Source organism: Symphalangus syndactylus, chromosome 6, assembly GCF_028878055.3.
Source record: "Symphalangus syndactylus isolate Jambi chromosome 6, NHGRI_mSymSyn1-v2.1_pri, whole genome shotgun sequence".
NCBI classification, from domain to species: Eukaryota; Metazoa; Chordata; class Mammalia; order Primates; family Hylobatidae; genus Symphalangus; species Symphalangus syndactylus.
In genome coordinates, this window is record NC_072428.2 from 89,556,573 (window position 1) to 89,576,256 (window position 19,684).

A 19,684-nucleotide genomic window follows, 5' to 3' on the forward strand; every position below is an offset into this window, starting at 1 on the left:
GCTCAAGTTATCCTTTCACCTCAGCCTCCAGAGTAGCTGGGACTACAGGCGTGCACCACCATGCCTGGCTAATTTTAAAGCTTTTTTGTAGAGACAAGGTCTCACTATGTTGCTCAGGCTGGTCTTGTAATCTTGGGCTCAAGCCATCCTCCCCTCTTGGCATAAGCCACTGTGCCCAGCAAATGTTAGCTTTTTAAGGAGAGAAAAAGACAAGTTTTTCTATTTGCAGTCTATGATAATAACATAATACATTTCAGAATAAATCTGAGATAACCAAGAAGTAAAGTAAATTAATTAGTAATTTTTCTCAATGAAATATGTATAATATTGACCTATTTGGAGAAATATAAGTGTCATTGATTAAACATAAAGGAATGGCTAAAGCTAGAAAATAACATTTCCAGCTGGCTTTAAGCCACATTTAAGGGTGAAATGAGCTGAATATATTAAATAGTCACCTTATCTCATCACTTTTTCTCTGCCTCCCTGAGTAGAAAGAAATCTACTGTGAACAAACAAAATACATCAAATATAGTTTTGTATTTTTAACCAACAGTGACCTTGGCTCTTGTCATTTTGGGGAGCAATTAGGATTTAAACTATTCTTTCTAATAAAGTTTCATTGTAATTTCATTAAGCTATACAACTGCATGGTGAAAAATGTTTATATAATGAAGTTGCCTCCTGCATCATTACTTTATATCAACCACATGTATAGACTAGCGAAAATTTTGAACTACTGGATGCCATTTTGTGCCTGATATTTTTTCACTCCCTTTGGCCTGTGTTTATAGAAAATAAATAATTACAGTCGTAGTAATTGTAGTCAAATCATTCAAGTCCTGATACAAATTTTGACAAAAATTTAGAGATAAACCTATATAGAAAATAAACTGGAAGCAACACTCTAAGCCCCAAAGGTTTCCTGAACCCACATTTAGTTTGGCATCCCAATACTTGTAGTTTCATTCAGATTGTCCAAAGAGCCTTCATTCTTCAGTTCAATTATCTCTTTGGTCTAATTGTCTTTCTACCACAACTATCCTAATAATCCCATTTCTAGAAAAATCTATGTCCTTCCTCTACTCCAAATCTTTGGTTGCCAAGCACTGCTAGGGAGAATCAGAAAGCCTTCCATCTCCTCAGGATTACTAAGATACGTTTTTCTTTTGAATGAGCCCATACTCTGTTTAGAACTCTAGTTAATTTACTCTAATCAGCCCCCAAACCTCTGATCTCTAAGTAGTTGTTTAAAATCTTGAGCACTATCTGCAAATCTTTGTTTTATGCTCACGACAATTACCTTATCCGGTAGTTAGAATCTCTGTTTTCTCTCTAGTAGGTATACTCTCTATTTTCCAAGATCACCTCTCTCACTTGTGACCTTGATTTCACCCTCCTCCACCTCCCCAGGACTTGCTCCATCAGGTATCTTCTCTACCTTTTGTGCCTTTATAAAACCCTTCCCTCTTAAGACTACAAATAGTTTCTGTTCTTATGAACTAAATCTACCCTAGATCACCATCAAACAAACATCTACCAGTCAAATTTCTCTGAAGACTGGGAACCTTCTGATATCTCACATAGTGCTAAGTGCAGGTCAATCTGTCTTTATTTGTCAAAGACAATGTCAATAGTAACATCCTAATTGCCTAAATAACAGCTAACCTTCAGTTTAATCTCATGTGGTTCCTCTTTGACATTTAATATTTTAGGCCAATTTATTCTTTTTTTATTTTTATTTATTTGTTTTAGACAGAGTCTTGCTCTGTTGCCCAGGCTGGAGTGCAGTGGCATGATCTCGGCTCACGGTAACCTATGCCCCTAAGGTCCAAGTGATTCTCCTGTCTCAGCCTCCTGAGTAGCTGGTACTACAGGCACCCACCACCATGCCCAGGTGATTTTTGTATTTTTAGTAGACATGGGTTTTCACCATGTTGGCCAGGCTGGTCTTGAACTCCTGACCTCAAGTGATCCACCTGCCTCAGCCTCCCAAAGTCCTGGGATTACAGGCATGAGACACTGCACCCAGCCTCCAATTTATTATTGAAATATTTTCATCCTTGACTACAAAAGCACTATTTTTTCTGATGTTCATGCTGCCTATATGACTTCTGGCTTCTAAGTACACTTCATGTAGCACTTTTCTGGGATTTTTTTCAGGCTCTCTGTGAACAATCTCATCAACTCTGTTCTAACAGCACCTGTGAATCAATGAGTGTCAGTTCTTTGTCTTTATCTCACTTTTCTACGTGGCTCTCTTCGTAGGATAAATGGGGTAACCTTTATTTAGAAACTTAGCCTTGTTAGGGATTTAATTTTCATAAGAAGTTGTATTAGTCCGTTCTTGCACTGCTATAAAGAAATACCTGAGAAGGGGTAATTTACAAAGAAAAGAGGTTTAATTGGCTCAAGGTTCCATAGGCGGTACAGAAAGCAGGGCTAGGGAGGCCTCAGGAAACTTACAATCATGGCCGAAGGCAAACGGGAAGCAGGCACACCTTCACCTGGCCAGAGCAGGAATAAGAGAAGAGGGAGCTACACACTTTTGGAGAACCAGATCTAGCAATAACTCACTAACGATCACAAAAACAGCACCAAAGGGTAAATCCGCCCTTATGATCCAATCACCTCCCACCAGGCCTCACTGCCAACATCAGGGATTACATTTTGACAGGAGACTTGGATGGGAACATAGACCCAAGCCATATCAGAAGTCAATCCTGCATTACACAGGATTGTTTTCTATAGCTAGCAATCTATGACATGACTGCACTTAAATAACTGGCAGCTGGCAAATTAGTCATGTATGTACCAGTAAGGAAGAAAAAATAAAATACATCACTGTTCAATATTTTTCAATGCTCAGATGAACAAAACAGTAACTACGGTGTATTACCCAGGGGATATGCAGTATTCTTACAGATTCTCAAAAATGTACCTATGGATTAAGTCAGGCCATAATGATTCCGATAGTTTCCTGAATTGCTTATTATTTCCCCCTTTTCTCAAATTGCTTTTAGTGAACCATTCTTTTGCATAATAGATTGGTTTGTATTGAGACATAGTATAAGAAATAGTTCCAGCATACTTATTAGTTTTAAATTTAAGGATGCCGCGGGTGAGAAACAGTTTTAAAAAGTGAGACAGATTATAACATTAGATAGACTCTTCAAATTATTAAGAAGAAAAATATATGATTTATTTTCAAAAGCTATACATACCTATTTTACACAATAGCTACCAAGTTTCCTTTTTATAAAAAAGTTCCCATGAAACACATTGTCCATTTGATGTCTCCCGTTAATGGCCTTAAACTGATATCTATTTAAGAATTATGTATATAGTTTTATATATTTTATCACATAAGCACCTTAAATAACTTATGTTAATATCACAGAGAAACTTTGTAAATTCACTTATTGCAGTACAAAATAGAGACTGTAAAAACATTATACTCCCTCAAAATGACCCAAAGCAATACAGGATTCATTAGGATTTCTTTTTCATTTAACAAACACATTTGCATTTAGATTTGTAATGTCTTCATTAGAAGACTGAAAAATAAATTATTAAAATATTTTCAAACAAATATGTAAAACATCAGGATAATTGGATGCAATATTACAGAATGGAATGAATTTGACATGCAAGTTGTTAAATATGAACGAATATCATCTTAATTTTGTTACTAATTAGCCAGAATAACTGTTTCACAGAAGCCTTAGGGCTATAATTTATTTATCTGTAAAAATGAGAGTTTTGAATAAAGTTAAATTATATTATCTCTAAGTTGCAACTAGCATTCTATAAGTTGGTATAGTGTTATCACTCTCAGTCATTGATTGGTAGTGAATATATACCTAGGTTAACTTTGCAGTTAGCTATTCCAAATGTAGCTGCTTATTTAGATATTAAACCCAGTATGTTAGAAAATGATGTCACTTCTAAAGGATACTACCAAGAACAATGGGCATGTTTTCTTCACAAAATGTACATTGAAAGTAGAATCTAATTATATCATTTACTAGACAACTATAGGAAATGCAGTGGTTACAATTTTAGCTATCACATGAATGAATGAATGAATGAATGAATGCGATGTCTTTCATCTATCTTCATCTATTATCTGAATAGAAGCAATTAACACTCATGTTTATTTCAAGACTAATATAGGTGAGAAAGACAAAGAAAAATTTTCAGTTAGTCTAGTTGATAAATTCAGTACTAACTCCTTTGTCACATTTTTCTTTATCCAAAAAATAATGAGGTATATTATAGTAGAACTGTTAATACATATTAATTACAAAGAGTTGAGCCAATATATGAAGTAAAAAGAAAAAGTTAAAAGCAACTATAATTGCACATTAAGAGAGTATGATCACTAACATTTTAGTAACTTGCTAGGGAGGCAGTGTTGGATAGTGGCTAAGAGCACCTCCCCGGAACCAACCTGTCAGCTGAGTTCTGACTCTATAAAACACTAGTTCAGGCTCCTTCTTTTGTGATTTGGTGTCTGCGACACCAACAAAAAAAGTAATTTTTTTTCTTTTTTTTTTTTTTTCCTTTTTTCCTTTTTTTTTTTGAGACAGAATCTTGCTCTGTTGCCCAAGCTGGAGTGCAGTGGCATGATCTCAGCTCACTACATTCTCCGCCTCCTGGGTTCAAGCAATTCTCCTGCCTCAGCCTCCCAAGTAGTTGAGATTACAGGTGTCCACCACCACACCAGGCTAATTTTTGTATTTTTAGTAGAGACGGAGTTTCACCATGTTAGCCAGGCTGGTCTTGAACTCCTGACCTGAAGTAATATGCCTGCCTCAGCCTCCCTAAGTGCTGGGATTACAGGCATGAGCCACCGCGCCCAGCCAAAAAAGTAATTTTTAAAAATAAATTTTAAAACTGTTTTGTTCAGTTTTCATACTTAATATTTAACCCTGACAATTTTGCCAAAAGTTGTTGTTAAAAATCAGCATTTAGTAGCTGCATAGTATTTCCAACTTATGGATATACCTTAATTGATCTAGTAATTCCACTACTATTGAATATTTAGGGTAGTTTTAGTATTTTACTATTATAAATAATTCTTTAATAATAAAATAGAGTTTTCTAGTCCTGTGTGCAATCAGATTTATAAGTATTTGGTAGTCACTCTATTCGTCTACAAAATCTTTATTCATCATGGTCTTCATATTTACCTAAATAAAATTTGAAAAAACACACTTCAAAATTATTGAAATACTAAAATAGTCTCATGTTTTGATGTAAAAATATCAAAGTTAATTTTATAACATGGTAGCATATCTTGAGGAGGGAATACAAGATTTATAAATTCTCATATGCTTCCTTAGCATTCAAACACATGCTTGAATATGCCTATACCATGTATAATTTACTGACATCTTAAAATATTCGATCAGAAAAATAAGTAAAATGGCTAAAGATTAAGTTTTACAATAACTTCATTCTTTTTGTAGCTATTACTCCAATGAGGGAATTTTAAAAATACCTAATGGATCGTTAGATGTATAATGTCATGTTAATAATTTTCTATTCTTTTGAAATCTATTATTTAAATATTAGTTTATGTAATATATAGTTCTTATATATGTTACCCTATGTATTCAGAATGCCAATTCTTACCCACATCTCCACTCACCATATTTACCTGGTGAATAAAATATATATGCTCTTCCTCATTAAAGTCTCAGTTTATTTCTTATCTATTCTGTGCAGGCATTATCTTTTTTTCTATTCTGTGCAGGCTTCTTCATTCCTGTTCTCCAGAATCATTTGTCATTCTTTCTGATTTTATCTTTCCCTTTGAGTATCTGCCATATTACTCTTATTATGCTGCATAGTAAACTATCTCCCTTACATTCTCTTGAAATTATGAGCTTCTTGAAGGCAGGGTCCATGCTGAATATTTACACATATCATCCAAGCACATAGCAACTTAGGCATCTTTGCGCTTACCACTTACTTCATTTTGTATATTTACTACCCCGCACAATTCTTGGCTTAGCTCTAGCAATAAATGAATGAACAGATATTCTGATGATATTTAATGAAGAATCACATTTGTAATTTCTATGCCCTTCTAATCCCAAGGTCTAAGAGGATTTTACTACATTGAGAATATCATTTGAGGTGTAATTGTTTCCTTTTTATGTTATCTATTTCAGAGACCTAGTTCTCAAAAATATATTGAGAAAGGAATATAAAATGATAATTGGCAAACTTGCAAGACTGGTATTTTTTAAAATTTATCCTTGGCACAGAGAAAATTGTGATCACAACCTGTCATCATACTAAACACCATTTTTATGATTGTGAACACAATATATTTGGTGGGGAATAATTTTAGGAAGACAAAAATTATCACCCTGATTTCTTAAATGAGAATGGAAAGTTTTCTGTGCGATCACCAACATATTAAGGTTATCTACAAAAATGTTTTTGGATATATTGTATGTGCTAGGGATATTTTTATTTCTAAGGTTACCACAGTGATAATTACACACAGTACAAATTCAAAACTATATTTTTAAAAAACAAACTTAAACTCAGAGAAAGTTTAGAAAATATTGAAGGAAAACAAACCTAAGTATTTATATCTCTGGTGAAGAGTTATTTTAATTATATTCTAGTGAACCCATGTAATTTTTTGGAAAAAAAATCACGGAAATAGGGCTTGGCCTTGGGAAAATTTATTAAGAAGTTAAAGGTGTAGGAAAAACATCTCCTCTCCTTTTCTTACCAACACACATTGCTTGGCCTCTGACCCATAGAATCCAATGTGTATTTCTGTCAAGATGCTTTTGATAACTAATAATTCTGGACCCCTACAAAGTGTTTTCACTGTGGTAGAGATGTTTTGAAGAGGAGGTGTCATGAAGATGTAAAAAAGGATACATCATTAATTGCATGTTTTCACTTGAGTTTGGCAGCTGTAGATGGTGTTGCCATTTGGAAAGGGAGTAATTGTTATTCTTTTTTTTTTTGAGACGGAGTCTCGCTCTTTCGCCCAGGCTGGAGTGATCTCTGCTCACTGCAAGCTCCGCCTCCTGGGTTCATGCCATTCTCCTGCCTCAGCCTCCCGAGTAGCTGGGACTACAGGCACCCGCCACCAGGCCTGGCTAATTTTTTTTTGTATTTTTATTTTTATTTATTTATTTATTTATTTTTTTGAGACGGAGTCTCGCTCTGTCGCCCAGGCTAGAGTGCAGTGGCGCGATCTCGGCTCACTGCAAGCTCCGCCTCCCAGGTTCACGCCATTCTCCTGCCTCAGCCTCTCCGAGTAGCTGGGACTACAGGCGCCCGCCACCACGCCCGGCTAATTTTTTGTATTTTTAGTAGAGACGGGGTTTCACTGTGGTCTCGATCTCCTGACCTCGTGATCCGCCCGCCTCGGCCTCCCAAAGTGCTGGGATTACAAGCGTGAGCCACCGCGCGTATTTTTAGTAGAGACGGTGTTTCACCGTGTTAGCCAGGATGGTCTCGATCTCCTGACCTTGTGATCCACCTGCCTTGGCCTCCCAAAGTGCTGGGATTACAGGCGTGAGCCACTGCGCCCGGCCTGTTATTCTTAAAGCACATTCTGTAGCTCTTCATATACTTAGGCTACATCGTAAATTGGCCTTTGTGGAAAATTTTTCTCTTTCAAACAATATTCTCTTTCTCTATTAAATATTATTCCTTCCTTTGTTTTGAACTGGCTGGAGCCAGTGATAGAAAAAAGCAAGTAGAATAGAACAAATGTTGACATGGAATATTGTTTACATTTTTTAACAATCTAATTTTAAAAATCTTTAAGAAGCAGGGTATTTATGGATCATCAAAAAATGTCTGATGCAGGTAGGGTGTGTGTTACCATTATTCGCATTTTACAGATAAATCTACTGAGATTCAAATCATCCAATGAAGTCAGTTAAGAGAAGGAACTAGGCCTAGAATCCAGGTAGTTTGCCTCCAAATTCCATGTTCTTCCCCACCCTTCCAAAAAATAAAATAAAATAAATAAAGAAGAAAGATCTAGAGACCTCAAAGGAAACAGCAAATAAACCTTCAGTCAATATTGAACATGTTTTTTTCTAAGCTGAACCACTCCTCTTGCACATGCAGCTGCAAAGGTTTAAACAAAGAAATAAGCCACACAGGACTAACATCATTCTAAGAGGAGGAGCTTTCCACAGCGTTGAAAAGTCCTCTTGGTAGCCACAGAACAGTACGGGTTCCCAATAACCTAGTAAAAGAAATATATATATTTATATATATAAAATAGATAAATATATATATTTATATATAATAAAATAGATAATTATATATATATTTATCTATTATAGATAATATATAATATCTATAATAGATAAATATATATTTATCTATATTAAAAATATATATAGATAAATATATAATCTATAATAGATAAATATATATTTATTTATATATACAAAATATATAAATATATATATGTGTATATATATATATATATATATATTTTTTTTTTTTTGAGATGGAGTTTTGCTGTTGTTGCCCAAGCTGGAGTGCAATGGCACGATCTCGGCTAACCGCAACCTCCGCCTCCTGGGTTCAAGCGATTCTCCTGCTTCAGCCTAAGAGAAAAATATTTTAAGGGGAGTCATGAGTGCAGAGTCAGGTTCTTAGAAGAGGTAAGCAATTAGGTTTGACCCTGAAACTGTGGAGAAGAGACCCTTCACCATATAGCCTGAGCTATCCGAAGTTTATTTCTACTACAATGACTTTAACGTCTATAGCTCTCACTCCCCACGTTGCTACTACATGTACTCCTGCTGCATTACCTACTTTGTATAATTAGGAAGACATACAATAAACTGGACTTTGCAGAACTGAAGGACGTACCAAATGCTGAAAAACGATCTTCCAGCTATTTGTCTTTTACTCCACTGGTAACTACACTTTGCTTTTACATCTTGTGTTCAATTTTACTTGCCCATTCTTGAATAGATATTAACCAAAATTAATAATTTATCCGAAAGCTACTTAAAAATGTCTTGGTGTTCTGAAAATGCATTGAGTAGAAGAATGTGGAGAAAAATATATTTAGAACAGGGGTCCCCAAACCCTGGGCCATGGACTGGTAACCAGTCTACAGCCTGTTAGAAACTGGGCTGCACAGCAGGAGGTGAGCGGCAGGCTAGGGAGCATTACTGCCTGAACTCTGCCTCCTGTCAGATCAGCAGTTGCATCAGACTCTCACAGGAGTGTGAACCCTGCTGTGAACTGTGCGTGTGAGGTTGTACACTCCTTGTTAAAATCTAACTAATGCCTGATGATCTGCAGTGGAACAGTTTCATCCTGAAACCATCCTCCTCATCCCCACCCCAATCCGCGGAAAATATTGTCTTCCACAAAACCAGTCCCTGATGCCAAAAAAGTTGGGGACCACTGCCTTAGAGCATGTTGAATTATTTTTTAAGCTGTATCCCCCCAAAAAAAAACCTATTTATAGGATTTAATACAATAGAACATAATTGTGTGCAAATAATTTAATAAATAGGTCATCATACATTTTGATTGAAAAATTCAGAGACAGAAAATATATTCCATTTTTCCCTGTGCAATATACTAAAATGCATGCCAATTTCAGTTAAGACAAATTATTCCTTGGGGAAGCAATGTATATTAATACATGTGTATGTAGAATTAATATAGCTTCACAGACTGCAAGAACATCAATATTTTCTACCACCAGATGGCAGAAATAAAGCTACAGTATTTTAGAATCTAAAGATTCAAATTATACATGGAAAAAACTAACTGCAGTCTCCATTCTGATTTTATTTTTAGTTGAACAGAGAGAAAAATACATTGCAGCAAAATTTTGCTATGTGTTAAATAAGAAAAAAATTTTTTGATTAACAAAATTTTTTCATTTGAATGGGCTGCCAACTCATTATTTTTCCATCAGTTAGATTATGTTGCCTTCTAAAAGAATCATTTTAAAAAACAAGCTACCACCAGATTTGGAGATTAAAAGAATTTCCTTTCTAATCAACATTCGTTTTGGAAGGCATTCTAAATCAATCCCACCTGTTCTCAATCGTGCACACCCTCCTTGCTTTATTTTCCAACGTTTTATCCTTCTTCATTTTTCAAAAACTGATGAGTTGTCCATGCTTCCCTGAACTGCTCTAGATGGTGGGGTTTGCTTACATCATCCTGTTACATATGCTAATATGGCTTCTTGTGATCTTGAATACTGGCAATATAGGTTTAAATTCAGTTTGTTACACTAGTTTTTATGTATTAGGTAGTAATAAAATAACCATAAAAATAATAATGATAACAATAAAAAGTAAACGTCCACATAACATATATTAACAACCTTGATTCTAGGAATCTGGAATTATTCTCTGGTATGGTTTGGCTGTGTTCCCAGACAAATCTCACCTTGAATTGTAATAAACCCCACATGTTAAGGGCGGGGCTAGGTGGAAATAACTGAATCATGGGGGCAGTTTCCCCCAGACTGTTCTCGTGGTAGTGAATAAGTCTCATGAGATCTAATGGTTTTATAAATAGGCATTCCCCTGCACAAGCTCTCTCTTGCCTGCCACCATGTAAGATGTGCCTTTGTTTCTCCTTTGTTTTCTGCCATGATTGTGAGGCCATGATTGTGAGGTCAACCATGTGGAACTGTGAGTCCATTAAACTTCTTTCCTTTATAAATTACCCAGGCTCAGGTGTGTCTTTATTAGCAGTGTGAGAACAGACTAATATATTCTCATTCCAGTCATAAAAGGATTTTGATATTTCAGTGGTTTCTTCTTACCTTCTATAAGAGATGTTGTGAAAGAGATTCCTATTTAATAAAAATAAATGACTTTTATAAGATAGAATATTTGATCATCCATTAGATTAGCTGGAATTTTAAATATCTTTAATGTAACATTATCTTATTTATGTAAATTTTTAAATTATTGCTTAATAATTAATCATGTAAATAGTAAGCAGAATAATGTTGAATGTTTACTTGGTGCCAGAAAGTGTTCCAAGCATTATGGAAAAGGTTAATTTTTCAAAAAATTTTTAACAACCTATGAGATAAGTGCAATGAATGTCCCCATTTTACATATTCGAAACCTGAGTCATGTTTAGGTTATATAACTTTCCCCAAATCCCACAGGTAACATGAAGCTGGGCCCTGATTTGTACCAGGCAGTCAGATTCTTCAACTGCTTCCCTTACACATTACACCATGCACCTGAACTGCCCTATTTTTTAAAAATTATGCATTCAGTGTTAATTTTGTACCTTTATTCCACAAATATTTATTGAGTGCCTACTTGGTATTAAGTATTGAATATTTACAGAAAATTTTAAAAATGAACCTCCCTCGGGCAGGTGTACAATCTGGTGTAGAATATAGACATGAGATTTAAAAGGACAATAAAGATTTACGGATGCCATGACACTTATGTATTAGTTACAAAAGCAAAAAGAGAGAGTGGATACATTGCCCACAAATGTCCCAGGTCAAAGGAGAAAAGACATTGGTACTTTGTGCAGAAGTACCAAGTATCAAAGAGTCATACATATTTGAGGAAATGCAAATAGTTCCTTATTCTACAAGCCTAAGTTTTAAAATGTATACCATGAGTGTACATATTTATCAAAACACATTGAACGACACTTAATAACCATGCATTTCCATTTTTTTTTTTTTTTTTTTTTTTGAGACGGAGTCTAGCTCTTTCGCCCAGGCTGGAGTGCAGTGGCACTATCTCGGCTCACTGCAAGCCCTGCCTTCTGGGTTCACGCCATTTTCCTGCCTCAGCCTCCCGAGTAGCTGGGACTACAGGAGCCCATGGCCCAGCTAATTTTTTGTGTTTTTAGTACAGATGGGGTTTCATCGTGTTAGCCAGGCTGGTCTCGATCTCCTGACCTCGTGATCCGCCCACCTCGGCCCCCTACAACTGTGCATTTCTATATATACAAATATCATCTCACTTTTAAAAACTGGGATGCCAATTTTAAAAGAAACAAGGTAGGAGGGAGAGGAAGAGGCCATATCACAGGTGATTTTGTGTAAGGAGTAGGCATTTTACCATACATACATTGGGGAGTTTCCAAAAGATTTAGACAAGGGAGTTAGGTGACCCAAAATGTGTTCAAGGACAGTATTTTGGTGGCAGTATGAGAATGAATTGGAGTGGCATGAAGCATGAGATAAGCAGACCACTCACAAGAATGTTGCAATTGTAAAGCATAGGATGACAGGACTCGATTAAGGTAGTTGCATAAGAAATGAAGAGTGAGAAATGGACTGCAAACTACTGATGTATGTAATTTACGGACCTGTTGAAGGGATATGGTCTAGAGCACAAAAGGTAGGATTATCATGCATCAAGCTTGTCTACTAGGACTAGAGGCAAGGTGGTGAGGGTGGTTAACAGAGAGGTTATAATTTATAAACTATGGCTGATCACCTTGATTTTCTATATAGGTTTAGATGTTAAGTTAGAAGTCTCTAGACGGAAGGATTGTGTCCACATAACGAGACAGTGTGAGGAAAAGGCGAGGCTTTGTAACAACAGCTATGGAGAACAGAAAAGTAAATTAAGCAGTGATATGTGACTTCCACATATAACAAAGAGCTTGTGGATAGTTACATAGTGATAGTTAAACAGAAAACTAAAGATTCACAGAGAGAGAAATAACAACTACTGGAGGAAGAAATATCATGCAAAAAAGTATACAAGGAAAGAAATGTAAGTGTAGAACACTACATGACTCAGCTGTGAATATAATCACATGATCGTAATAACATAAACACTCAATCTTAATGTAAATATCAAATAACATATTAAATAATTGTACCTATATTTGGAGGATTGTAGGTGATAAAGGACAACGGGGTAGATGGGGTAAATTAATGTAATAAATGTAAGGTCTCCCTCTTCCTCTGTAGGAAGTCAATAGCTAATATCAAAAATGGAAAGAAAAGAAAACATTATATAGACATGCTAGTTAGCAATCTGGTAGCAAATTCCAAAAAGAAACAGCTAAGAAATGAAAGTGTTATCTCTGGACTGGGGGATGTGGGTTAGTATTTTGGAGACTACTGTTTTTTTTTAATTATAATAAATAATAAGCTTTGTAAAACTATTTAAAAATTTAAAGTATATTCATGTTTCATTTTGGTAAAAATAATTACATTTAAAATAATTTTTTAAAGAAAGCAAGGATAGTGGTTTGGAAGCCACCTTAGTGAATTAGGAGATATCACCTGTCTTATTATATTTTGTGCTGCTGTAACAGAATACGTGAGACCGTGCAATTTATACCGAACAGAAATTTATTTGGCTCATGGTTCTGGGGGCTGAACCAAGATCCAAGTCCAAGATCAGAAGACTAGAATCTTGTGAGGACCTTCTTGCTTCATCTTAACAAGGCAGGAGCCATCACATGGGAGAGAGAGAGGACCTAACCAATCTTCATAAAAAGGACCCCAGTCTCGTACTAACAAACCCTCTCCTGAAATAATGACATTAATCCATTTATAAGGGTAGAGTCCTCATGATGTAATCAACTCTTAAAGGTCCCACCTCTCAACACTGTTGCATTAGGGATTACACTTCTAAGACATGGACTTTGGAGAATACCTTCAAATCATAGCACCACCCTTGTTTTGAGATCCTGTGGCACATTGAAGGTGAGAGAAGGAGCATTCTCCATAAGCTGGGCATCTGAGGAGCAGGCGGAATCATGAAGAGGGTGAGTGTCAGTTAACTAGTGAAGGTGTAAGGAGCTTGAAGATGGCGAGAATTTTGCTCAAAGAAATTCAAGAGTGAAATGAAGAAAAATATAGAAGAATCACACAACTGTATGGGGATTAAAAATCAGTTTTTAAAAACAGCATGTTGGCAAAAATTAACAGACAAATACAATTTTTAGAAATGAGTGATGGGGAAAACTATTTTTAATACACTTCAGGGATTATATTTGATGTTGACATCGAAGATAAATTTAATCCCCAAAGATTTAACAAGATCTAAATGGTCTTATAACCCTGGTGACTTCCTTGCCCCTGATTAGAAAGATGAATACTTATTAAAGACAAAAGAAGAAGAGAAAAAAAACATTAAAAAACAAAGCAAAACCCTGTGTCTGTTTTCTCCTTAGAAGGTGACAGTGTTAGCAGAACAGATCAGCAGGCTGCTGAATGATATCGAATAGTTCCTAGACCTTTCTGTCTTAACATGCACATACAAGTTGACAATTTAAGTAGCAGAATTTATGCCTTGAAGCCAGAATAATATTATTTCCAAACATATGCTTAGGATCACATATTTCTAACTCAAAAAACCTCATAGCAGGCAAAGCAGGGCTGAGAGCAGAGGGTCAGGAGTGAAAGGGAATTGCTTTGCCTCAGGGCAATCACGAATTTGTTCAGTGAAGCAAAGCAGCACACTCTGGTTGAAATGTGCACGCTCGTCTGTTAGTAGCATTTTGGGGGTTTTGTTTGTTTTAAATTCTGACCTTCACATAATTCATTCAAGAAAAAAATACCTTAAAAGTAGCTTAGTTCTAATCCACCCAGTTTGGAATACATATTTAAATATTTCTTAGTGACCAGGAGATAGGAATAGTAAATTACCGAATTTAAAGAATTTACACCTATCTTAATTGTTGAGATGTAGACTTCACCTTTTTCTTTATCTTACTTTAATTAGGAATTTAATTTAAAATCATAAGACCTTGAGAATAGCAATTCCCCATGCCATCTTGAGTTTTCTATCACTGCTTTTGGATGATGTGGTCGCACTATTGAACCATTAGATGCTGGAAAATTCTTAATTATATGCTAAACCACAAAGTGACTTTTTGATTTTTTAAAACCGACTCTGCAGCCTAGAAACTTACAGAAATATTTTCAACTAAATACATTGAAGTTCTCTCTTGTCCTCTGTTCTGTGAATTCTAAAGAACTCCCAACTCCCTAAATGTGACGTGGAGACCTAACTCTCGTTCCCACCTTGTTTTCTTGGAAATGCTTCCTAATTTTTCCAGACTAAATGTTTCTGTTCTGCATTGCCTCTCAGCTTAAGGACAAGTTACCAGCTCAAAAGTAGTGTCTATCTCACATTTTCGTCAAGCAAAGAAGGATGATCACTCCCTCCTTCCTCCTACAATTGCACCCCAGTGTTGTTTTTCATCTTTTTATATTTTTAATGCAATTGCTCCCAGAAAGCAGCAGCATCAGAATCCCGTGGAGGACTAGTTAACACACAGATCAGTGGCTCCAACCACAGGATTTCTGATTCAGTAGGTCTGGTATGGGGCCCAAGATTTGGTATTTCTAACAAGGCCCCAGATGATGCGGATGGTGCAGTTGAAGAACCACACTTGAGAACCTCTGGTCTCATGTTTTCTAACTCTGACTATTCCAAATGTTATTCCACATGTCTGATGCATCTTCTAAGTGAAGTGTGGCTACATAGTATAAGAAATAATTTTTAAACGGTGATATCTTCTACTTATTAAAATTCATTTAATGGTAAAAATGTCAATTTTTACATGATTTCTTAAAAGTGAATTCCTTATATAAAACAGAATATATATGTTTGGGTCAAACAAAAATCTTTCATACTTCAGAGGTTTACAGTCCTTCCATGGAAAATGTGAAGTGATCATAATTCTTTGTCTCTTCAAAGAATCAGCAGAAATTGAGTATTTCTAAAAATGAGATTATGTGTATGTTTAATGGCCTGGAATTTTAATTTATTAAGCAAATAGTAACAGTTGGTACTTAAGGAATGTTTGTTCAAGGTTTCTCCAACAATGCTAAGTGCTCCATAGTTATTATTTAAGGTACTTTGTGTACAAACCAAAAATGTATAATACTCACTTTGCACATGAGCGTACAGAGGTTGAGAGAGATTAAGTAATATAACCAAGGTTCAGAAATAGGAAAGCTGTAATCCACATTCAAACTGAATTTGAAATGATCCCAGGTAAATATGTATAGTTTGATAGGCCCAGCATTAAGTATCAAGGCACTTCTGTTTCAAAACATAAAATTATTGATTAGATGAGAAAACGTTACTTAATGTTTTTTTCTTGACACCTCTCATCCTAACTCCTCACACTGAGCTAGAGATAACAAGCATTGCCTCTCAACGTAAGAAAAATGTATCAGCTTAAAAATATTACTAAGAAATAATTGTTCAGAGATTTCTGAAAATAAGAAAATATTATTTTTTCATAAAAAAGTGCTTCTTGCTGGGCAGTAAATTGCTTGGAGAAAGATTGAAAGTAAGTAAGAGTTAGTATATAATTTCAGCTAAAGATAGTTCCCACTACTCTGTGTAATTAAGCCAACGAGGATTTTAAATCAAGGTTATCCACAATGAATATAATTCACCTGTTGATAGTCAAGAATTAAACACTTTATGATTACTGTTTTACAGGCAAGCAAACAAGAACAGGCAGACTTGCACAAGAGAGTACAATAGGTCAGCAGCAGGTTAAAAAAACAGTTTTCTGACTTCCCTTACTGGGATTAGTGTGTTAAAGATTGTGAGCAGATTAACATATTACTGCAGAACATTTAAAAGGGTGATATCCTCTCTGTTTTCTGAAAAACATTATTTGTATGACGTAAAAATCCGTTTTAAATTCCACTTTACTATCAAGTCATACTGTGAATTTAATAAATATATCTTCAGAAATTTAAGAGGGCAATGCTGATAAATGTTGAAAAAATAAACATTGACATTATTTTGAAGAGGCCTTTGAACATCAGGTTCAGAACTTTAAGGCAACACATTTAAGATGTTTTAGTAAGATAGAAATATTACTAGAGCTGCAATTTTTGAAAAAAGTCTTATTCTCTAATATGTAAATGACAGTCAGGATGCCTGTTTAGGGAGCAGAAATTGAATTAAGGCAGGTTTGAATCTTAGTAGAGATGATAGGAGTTAAAAAGAGAAAATGAAATAATGGAAAGTGTATGGTGGATACAGAGTAGGCAGGAGAGGTGACAGTTGCACAAAAACAAAGGTGTATACTTCCTAGCTCTGTCACAAAATTGAACTGTAGTTGTGTTTTAGGTAACTTAACCAGAGCTTGATGCTAATAAGGGTGAGTTTTGGAAAAAAAATTAATTGCTACAAAATAATATAATCTACCACATTTGGTTTAAAAAATCTGTTTTCCCAAATTTGCTTTTGCAAGGTTCTTGAGGATACAATCAACCAAGGTACACTTTAAATTAAAGCAGATATATGGATAAAACAGGAAAATACAAGGATATTCAATATCAACATTTCCATTAAGAATTGTACCAGGGCATCTGGCCAACAGAGTAAGGAAATAAAAAGAAATAAGTATAAGAATGCAAGAACCAAAACGAATACTATTTGCAGAGGGTGTTATTGTCTATATTAAAACACATAAAAAAGAAATATTACTGAGAGAGTTCAACAATTTTTCTGGTTATAAAAGATAAATATACTAATTTCTGTTCACTAGCAAAAAATGATAATAATGCAATTTAGAAAATGTAATTTTGGGCTGGGCACTGTGACTCACACCTGTAACCTCAGCACTTTGGGAGGCTTGAGCCCATGAATTCGAGACCCGCCCTGGCAACATGGAGAGACCCCATATCTACAAAAACTTTAAAACGTTAGCTGAGTGTGGCGCCACATGCCTGTGGTGCAAGCCACTTGGGAGGCTGGGGCAGGAGGATTGGTTGAGCCTGGGAGGTCAAGGCTACAGTGATCCATGATCGCATGACTGCACTCAGCCAGGCTTTCCTTCCCTGTTTCAAAGAAAGGAAAATGTAATTTTGGAGGCAGCATAACTCTCCATCCTGAAGTGTGGGTTACGTATAGTGACTTCCTTCTAAAAGTACAAAATGAGGGTTCGGGGGAAGAAAGAATAATTTTACAATGGAGAAAAAGGACAAACACTACTTCAGACAGATGATCAAGGTTATACCAACAGTTATAAATCATGTAGAGAGTAAGTACCCTTAATATGATATGATGAAAGTGACACTTTACCCCTGTGTTCTTCCTCCCCCAGATTCAGAGCCCCAGCCTGTTCCTAAAATAAATCAGATGAATTTTGTCTGCGGAACATTCTGCAAAAATATCTGACCAGTAAGTAATCCTCTAAATAGCCACAGCCATCAACAGCAAGGAAAGTCTGAGAAAGTGTCACAGCCAAGAGGACCCTATAAAGACATGATGACTAAATGTAACATGGTGTCTTCCATGGGGTCCTGAAACAGAAAAAGGACACTAGGTAAAATCAAATGAAATCTGAATAAAGGGTGAACCTTCATTAACACTGCTATATCAATATTGGTTCATTAATGGGAGCAAATGTACCACACGAATGTAAGATGTTAATAACTGGGGAAACTGTGTGGAGTGGGGTTGAGGTAGATGGAAATTTTCTTTTATCTGCTCAATTTCTCTGTAAATCTAAAACTATTCTAAAAAATGTTGTCTATTAACTTAAAAATGTAATTTCTTATAAATTCATTAAAAATGTAAAATACATAGTAAAAGTTTAACAAAAGCTACAAAATGCACTCCAGCTCAGGCAACAGTGAGACCTGGTCTCAACAAACAAAAGAAAATAAAAGAATGGTAGACAAGATAAGAGAACATGAACAGGTATGAGAGAAGCATAGAACAAGAATGAGTTTTATCAGGCATTTCTTTTCATGTTTGTTGCACAGATAATGTTCACGTTACTTGATCAGTTGGCATGCTCAGCGAATCAGTGTTCTGATTAATTATTCTTTTTAATAGTTAATTAAGATTAAACCTCACTTAATCAGAATATCCTCTCTACTTCCAATAGAAATCTAAAGATGACAGAAGAGGTTGATGCTAGAAATTGAAGATGATCAACAAGAGTCAGTACAGATGTGGTCCAACCCCTCATTTACAAAATCATATAGTCCTTTGGAGCTAAAAGTTCCTTGGAGATGTTCTATTTCTGCCCCTCATTTTGCAGTGGTTGCACTGAACCTGAATCTGCTATTTCAGAACAGAGCTAGTTCTCTGTTCTTCAAAGGCTCTACTTCTCTGGCATATACCATGATTATTGATCCTCATAAAAAGCTTCAAAGCACACTGATGACAGAATGGCCAGAGAGACATTCCCCTGCTTTTCATTTAAGAGCAGGAAAGTGCACTGGCTGATACATTTTAGAAGACGCTTTACAATGGCAAAATAAAAGGATTGTCTACTTTATCAAAGTTTAATGTACTCGCTAGAACCAATAAATAATGGAATAGCGATGGTTTCCCATGGAGAGAACTGCAATTTCAATTCAGCATGAGAATAAATAATTACTATTGTAAACAAATCATTTTTTAAAGACCTAGAATGCTGTTCAACCAAACGCACTTGGAGCTGAATTCTGAACCATATAAATGTTTCAGAGTGCTTATTATCAACAGTGAGTTCTAAGGTAAAACTGAAGGATGTCAACAGGTAGAAATTAATGAAGATCATATAGATTTTAGCTGCTTTATTAATGCAAGTTTCTTCAGAGATAAAAAAAAAAACCCACAATGAATTATAGGGGTCCTTTTCCATGATTTATGATTCATGTAATGGCTGCTGTAGTTGAACCTATTGACTTGGCTAGAATTTAGTATGATTGTAGCTTTGC